Source organism: Piliocolobus tephrosceles, chromosome 18, assembly GCF_002776525.5.
Source record: "Piliocolobus tephrosceles isolate RC106 chromosome 18, ASM277652v3, whole genome shotgun sequence".
In the NCBI taxonomy this organism is placed as follows: Eukaryota; Metazoa; Chordata; class Mammalia; order Primates; family Cercopithecidae; genus Piliocolobus; species Piliocolobus tephrosceles.
The window spans coordinates 50715689-50723075 of NC_045451.1; the positions used below are offsets into that span (position 1 = coordinate 50715689).

Genomic DNA, 7387 nt, shown 5'->3' on the forward strand with positions numbered 1-7387 from the left:
TGCAAAAACAAAGAATGTCAGAACTTTACACAATAACACTCTGCCGCCATCATTTCTTTAAACATCTTCTTTACCCCATGAAAACATCAGCTCCTTGCAGCCAAGGGCCGTGTTATAAATCTTTCTATGTTCAGGACTTAGCAAGTCCAGTCCTGCTGCCAGGCCCAGTGGATTTAAAAATTGAACCTGGAGAAGAAAAAGGTCTTTATGAATTAATTACGCACATCAAGCAAGACTAAGATAACTCTTAAGAAAGATTGATGCCTCCTTTACGAAGAGTACAAGGAGAGATTAGCTCGAAATAGTAGAAAGAGGGACTCCAGTGAGACTTAAGAAAGAGCTTCCTGATACAGATTCTGTGAACCCTGGGAGTGGATAACCGAGAATGATAGACAGTGGTTCCCTTTCTCCTTTCACTGGTCGGGAGGTAACTCCTAATGGGAGGATTGGACTAGTTGACCTCTCAAGCTTCTTTTAATTCTCTTTATGACTGTAAATGTGTTTTCCTCACTTATTACAAATTATTGCTGTTATTTGCTCCACTGGTGGAAAATCTATTGTACAATTAATTTTTTGTAGAGACTTCAAAGCATTTCATAGCCAATCTTCATTATCATGGGCTGGTGTAGATTTCTGTACTGAGCAAGCTGGGGACCCTCCCCCCAGTCTAGTATCTGTTCTCTTGCAAAGATCATATGTTTTATAAACCAAATAAACAAAGAAAACTTGTTTTGCTCTGAAGGAAAAAAACAAAAAAGACAAACAAAACCAAACCAAAATGAACAGCAACTTTGTCTGACCTTTCCTTCGCCTGTAAGCCTCAGAGCTGTTGGCCGTGTCTTGTAATAACTCTGATCTTTTGACTAAAAAAGCATGCTAATCAGCTAGGCTTTGCCAACCTCCATTTGTTACCCAGTTGCTAAGTGATCGCTAAAGATTAGCCAGTCATAGGTGAACGGAAATTTCTACCCGGTGCTTTTTTTTTTAGAGATGAAAAATAGCTTAGGGCATTTAAAGAAAACACAAAAAAACAAAACAAAACAAAAAAATACTTGTATGTCTTTGGCTCTTGAATTGTTTTTAAACAGTCTTTCTCTGTCCCAACAAATCCAAAAATTGGAAGAGGCAACAGACGTTTTTCTGAAGTTCTGAAGTGCCCTTAGCCTTGGCTTTTTTCTTGTTCCCGTCGTCATTTCTTTAGCTGGGGTGAACTGTCTGATGATGCAAGAGCTACGAGACAAACCACCAGCTTTATAGATTGTATATCTTCTCCCCGCGCATCAAATGGGGGCCAAATAATAGTACTCTTCACTAGGACTGTTGTGATGATCGAATCAGACGATAGTATGAGAAATGCTCAGCATAGGACCTGTCCAGAGAAGGTACCCAGTGCATACTGGATTCTTTATTAGTGGTGTGATCACCATCACCCTTGTTGTGCGCCAGGTTCTCTCTGTGCTTCAGAGTATTATTATTCCTAGGGGAAACGCACGCTGAATTTTCTCTCTTAAAAACTACTTGCAGTAGAACACCCTTTGACTGGGGTAAGTAACAGAGGCCTTGAGTAACAGGCCACTGTGTCCGAAAGTTTTACCTGTGTACAGGTGTGTCACAGTTGGATGACCCTCACCTTTGGCTTGCTCATCTAAAAAGCAGACCAATAAACCTTGTGACTGACACACAAGTTTAGAAAGGTCAGATAGCGTGGTGGATAGATCTGTTCCAGGTTCCCTTGTGATTACCAAAAGGAGTTTGGTAGGAGCTCTGTCTTTTGTAACCTTCAGTGCTTCATTAATCCACATGTAGCACTGCACCGAGCTGATTTTTTTTTTTTTTTTTTGAGATGGAGTCTCGCTCTGTCACCCAGGCTGGAGTGGAGTGGCATGATCTCAGCTCACTGCAAGCTCCACCTCCCAGGTTCAAGCAATTCTCCTGCCTCAACCATCTCAGTAGCTGAGATTACAGGCATCTGCCACCACACCTGGATAATTATATATTTTTAGTAGAGACGGGGCTTCTGCATGTTGGTAAGGCTGGTCTCGAACGACTTTCTCTTTTTGAGTTATCTCACTTAGGTTAATGGCCTCCAGTTCCATCCATGTTGCTGCAGAAGACGTGATTTCATTCTTTTTTGTGGCTGAGTAGTATCCTGTGGTATATATGTACCACAGTTTTATAATACAATCCTCCGTTGATGGACACTTAGGTTGATCCCATATTCAAGTACTTTACTTTTAAACATAAGGAATTCTTTAAGTAAATGACTCCATGTTATTTTGATTGACGAATTTTGTAAGTGTTTTTTTATCTAAACAAACTCACCAGTTAGGAAAAAAATCTTTCATCAAATGCTGTCTTCTAATCTTGTTTAGGGAAATGTTTTTGTCATGACCATATCTTGCCTGCCTGTTGTCTCTGTGACCTATTGACATAATATTTAAAATTTACTTTATAGCAAGGAAGCAGAAAAGTCAATGAAAGTCAGAAGAAAAAAAGGTTAATATTTAAGGTTCACAGTGGTTGGAGTTATCTTCAACTTTCCCCCATCCTCTTCCTGCAGAATCTCCTCTTCCAGCTGAGGATTCTTTCTAAAACCTGGTTACAAGGTGTCGTGCTCACAACTGTCTGTGGCTCTCTATTGCATAGAGTCTGGTACCACAGCCATAGCTGGTGTTCCAAGTCCTCCACAGGGTGGCCTGTATCTACCTCTTCACCCACACCTTCTGCTGCGCTCACCGCCCCTAATCCCTTACCCCCTAGCCACCCTAACCTGTGTGAGGTAAGCTTCTGATCTAGGTCGTCCCTCCTCCTGTTTACTTACTGTCTGGATGAGTTCATTTTTGCATTACTATAAAGAAATACCTGAGGCTGGTTATTTATTTATTTATTTATTTATTGAGACGGAGTCTCACTCTGTCACCCAGGCCGGAGTGCAGTGGCCTGATCTCGGCTCACTACAAGCTCCGCCTCCCACCTTCAAGCCATTCTCCTGCCTCAGCCTCCAGAGTAGCTGGGATTACAGACGCCCGCCATCACGCCCGGCTAATTTTGGTAGTTTTAGTAGAGATGGGGTTTCACCATGTTGGTCAGGCTGGTCTCGAACTCCTGACCTCAGGTGATCTGCCCGCCTCAGCCTCCCAAAGTGCTGGGATTACAGGTGTGAGCCAACACACCTGGCCTGAGACTGGTAGTTTATAAAGAAAAGATGTTTAATTGGCTCATGGTTCTGCCGGTGAACCAGAGGTGTGGTGCTGGCATCTGCTTCTGGTGGGGGCCTCAGGAAGCTTCCAATTATTGGCGGAAGGCGAAGGCGGTGTATCACATGGTGAGACCAGGATCAAGAGAGGGGAGAGAGGGGCTACACTCTTTTAAAAAACAACCAGATCTCACGTGAACTACCTGAGCGAGAACTGGCTCCTCACCAAGGGGATGGCACGAATCCATTCATGAGGGGTAGGTTCCCATCATCCAATACCTCCCACTAGACTCCACTTCCATCATTGGAGGTCACATTTCAACTGAGATTCGAAGGGGACCCATATTCTAACTATATCAACTTCCAATTTTCATCAAAAGCCCACCTGTGTAAGAAGAGCTGCTAGACGTTCCCTTTCCCCTTCAACTTGGAGGAATTGGGAATGACAAGGAGAAATTAATCGAAAGAGGAATTAATCTCTCCCATCAGCCTTGGCATTTTCTTTCTATCTTTGATGTGGTGTTTTTTACAGGGTGTCTTGGTTTTCAGAATAAGCTATTTGTAACTACTTCCTCCACTATATTGTGAGCCTCCGGAGGGCAAGGGCTGGGTCTTACTAGTCTTTGAATAATTTTAAAGCCACTAAACAGGGCTCTGCACATAGTGAGAATTCAACATATGCTTAGTTGAATCTAATTTTTCAGAAACAGTCAACATCTATTCTTAAGAAAGCCCATACCAGACTGACTGTGTTATTTGTAAATCCATTGGCCAGGGTCATTTCCTCCAAAGTACAGTATTTTTGATAGAGCCAAAGGCTCATGACTGACCTTCAGAAAGACATTTTGTATTGCACCATCAGAGTGGTACAGGTTTTATTAGACTTCCGTAATCCAGGTCTTGTTTCTCAGGCAGCTCTGAAGCATATCACACTTTATCTGAGAGGGTCACAGTTAGTGAAGGAAGGTATTGGCCTTTGCAAGTTTGTGTTGCTCAAGAACTTATTACTTAATTGCTTAATTTTTTGTTTTTCTTCCTAGCGTTGATAGAGTGACTTTGCCTCTTTTACTGCGTGCATAGTGCCATCTTGTGGCCGTGAAGCGTATGACACTCATAGTTATGCCACAGCGCTTCTGCTGTTCCATCTTATTTCTGTAGTCCAGAGGCTCTCTAAGTGTAGAAACACATGGATTATTACTAGGTGAGCGTACATACAGTTTACTGCTAAGCCAATTCAACCTGGTACATCTAGGTGGGGTATATCTAGAAGCATTTAAGATGCTTGTATTTTGTGCGTTTTCCAACTTCTTTCATTGAAGTACCCCAATCCAATGTTTTTCTTTGAAAAAGAACCCATGTAACCTAGGGAAACAATAGATGTGGTCCTTGGAGAGGCTGGAATGAGAAACTCAAGATGACTTTAGAAGGGTCCAACTCAAGAGGGGTTGCAAAACCAAACTTGCTGCTAGAAGCAGCTGAAAGCAGTAGACGAGGGGCAGGGGAACATATAGGGTACGTCTTAATGTATAGCCTCGGGTAAAAAGAAAGAAGAATAAAACAGATCTTTTTAATACAGTGAGTAAAATCTCCAACAATCCAAGTAACCAGAATATAGGAACTGAAAGAGATTTTGAACTGTTGCAAATAGATCGTGTCCTGCAATGAAACCTCTGTAGTTTTCCTCAGAATCCCTCAAAGCCATTGAGAATCCATCGATTCAGACTTAACAATGAGAACTAACCTGGGCTGGGATGCAGCAGATTAAATGTTGCTAGTTAAATGAATCATGCACAGGTTTAGAAAACCAGTCTGAAAATTTTGTTTGGATTTTTGCAATTGTCTTGCTTGAATGTACCAAAAACCGCTACCCTCTGAGACAGGTAAATTCCTCCCACCACAGTTCACCATTCTTCCTATGACTGGCCCTCTGTTCATTCAGTCACCAACTATTTCTTTTGTTGGTTGATACTGGAGTAAGTATGAGATGACAAATATCAAAAAGGCCCATTCTTGCCTTCATTTATCTCAGTACCCACTGACAGTATGCAGGGGAACAATGGGGGATGCAAATCAATTCTTCAACAGCCTTATGACCCTAACTCAGAGATCCTATCTATAGGAACAATGGGAATGCAAATGGTCAGTACCTGGTGCTACCTGACTTTTAGCAACAATGAAGTGGGCCAAAGTGCAGCCTGATTAATGTTTAATTACAAATATATTTGTGTTCAGAACTCAGCATGCAATCCTTGTCAACACTGGGGGACAGTTTCAAGTCTGGTAATAATTGAGGCGGAGGCAACCATTACTAATAGGCCTAAAGGAACAAGGAGAGAGCGTGGGTCCAGGAACTCAGGGAGTTGCTCTATAGAGAGATGCGTAACAGAGGGAGGTAGAGGGAGAGATGCCCTGACCTTATTTTTCTCTTTCTCACCATTCTCTAGCCAAGGCCATCACTGGCCAAGTCCATCTAAAAGCCAGAAGCAGCAAGCAGTGCCCGTTGAAACCTCCATAAAAGGTAAGCTCCTGGGCCTCAGAGCAGGGTGAAGGGCAGAGAGTGAGTATGAAGAGGCAAATGGAAAATACCTGGCCCAGGGCATATCTGGATTTTTAGCAGAGACATACATTCCTCATCACATTTTTTTTCAATTTGGATAGGCGGGTTTTTGTAATCTGTGGAGCAATGTGAGTCCATCCACCGATGGACTTGATACTGTATGTTTCATATCATGCCAATAATGCATTATAGCAAGTGGGGCAGGGGTACGATGGAAGGTGTGAGGGACGGAAACAATGCTGAAAGCTTTTTGATTAGCATAAGGGTAGAAAGAAAGTCAGAGACTGAATGGCATAGCAAGATCCGCAGAGTGAAAGCTCAAGGTTCACATGTGTCATTTGTGAAATAGTAGAATATTTGAAGGCTGTGATAAATTAAAGTTGCATATTGTAATTTCCAGAACCATTGTAATCACCCAGTGGGTTCTTCCTGCACAGACGAAACCAATTCACTGCAGGGGGATAGGGGAATGGGTGCCGCTGATTGGTTGGGGATGCAATCATAGGGGTGTGGAAAACGGTCCTAGTGCACCAAGTCTGCTACGGGATGGGGGCCACAGGAGCAGTTGAGCCAAGAGTCGTGGATATCCAGTCGTCAAAAATGCAAAAGCCTGAAAAGACATCCCAAAAGGCCAATCTTATGTTCTATTATAATAATGTTATCTGCCGGAGTAATTGGGGAAGTTGCAAATTTTGTCACTTCCGGAAGAATGGATGGTAATTGTTTACATCTACACCTTAGCAGACTAGAAGCCCCTTTCATCCTCCTAACCTGGTGGGCTTTCATTAGTTTTATAAAGGTGGTTTAGTTTTTTGGGAAAGGCTTTTATCATTTAAACTATAACCTAAATATCTCCCAAAGTTAGCTTAGCCCAAGCCCAGCAATGACCAAAGGCAGTTTGGAGGTTAAAGGCAAGATAGGGGTTGGTTAGATCAGACCTATTTTGTGCTGTGATTTTCTCATTGATATAATTTTTGCAAAGGTGGTTTCACTCTGAAGTTCCCCCCAAATCTTTACACAATGATAGAAATATTCTAGATTTGTGCTGTCCAGTTAGTTGGTAGCCGCTTGCCACGTAGAGCATAGCCCTAGAGTGTAAGTACAAATCTAAATGGGAAAAAAACTGAATTTTCCCTGGTGCAAAAAGGGAAAACTTTCCCTTGCCATCTCTCATCTCTCTTTTCTGACAGTATTTAGTTTAAGGAACCTGTAGTTGTTAGTTCTTTCTCTATCTCCTTTGCCAGCTTTATAATCAGGGATGTCCTTCTGAAGGACCTGGGGCTGTCTCTGAAATGTTAACATCAAAGAAGCTAGCACCCCTATCTTCCCATCTCCATGGCTGCTCGCTCCAAATTAGAACTAGCTACCTGTCAGAGAGATCTAAGAAGTTTTATTATTTCTTTGAATAAAGGCAATTAGCAAACACAATAGCCACCTCAATTACCAGGTGAATTTAAGATGAGCTATATATGACAAAATGGTGCTGTCAAATCCTGTGACTTGAGCCGGGCGCGGTGGCTCAAGCCTGTAATCCCAGCACTTTGGGAGGCTGAGACGGGCGGATCACGAGGTCAGGAGATCGAGACCATCCTGGCTAACATGGTGAAACCCCGTCTCTACTAAAAATACAAAAA

General features: G+C 42.5%; 1 long non-coding RNA gene across 1 annotated transcript in view; it reads left to right on the forward strand.

Moving 5' to 3' along the window:
* Positions 1-3443: 3443 nt before the first annotated feature.
* LOC111539746 overlaps positions 3444-7387 on the forward strand; it is a 15204-nt gene continuing 11260 nt past the window's right edge. The window contains exons 1-2 of the long non-coding RNA XR_002730764.2: positions 3444-4397; positions 5641-5714. This is a non-coding gene — a long non-coding RNA (uncharacterized LOC111539746). The remainder of the gene's footprint in view (positions 4398-5640; positions 5715-7387) is intronic.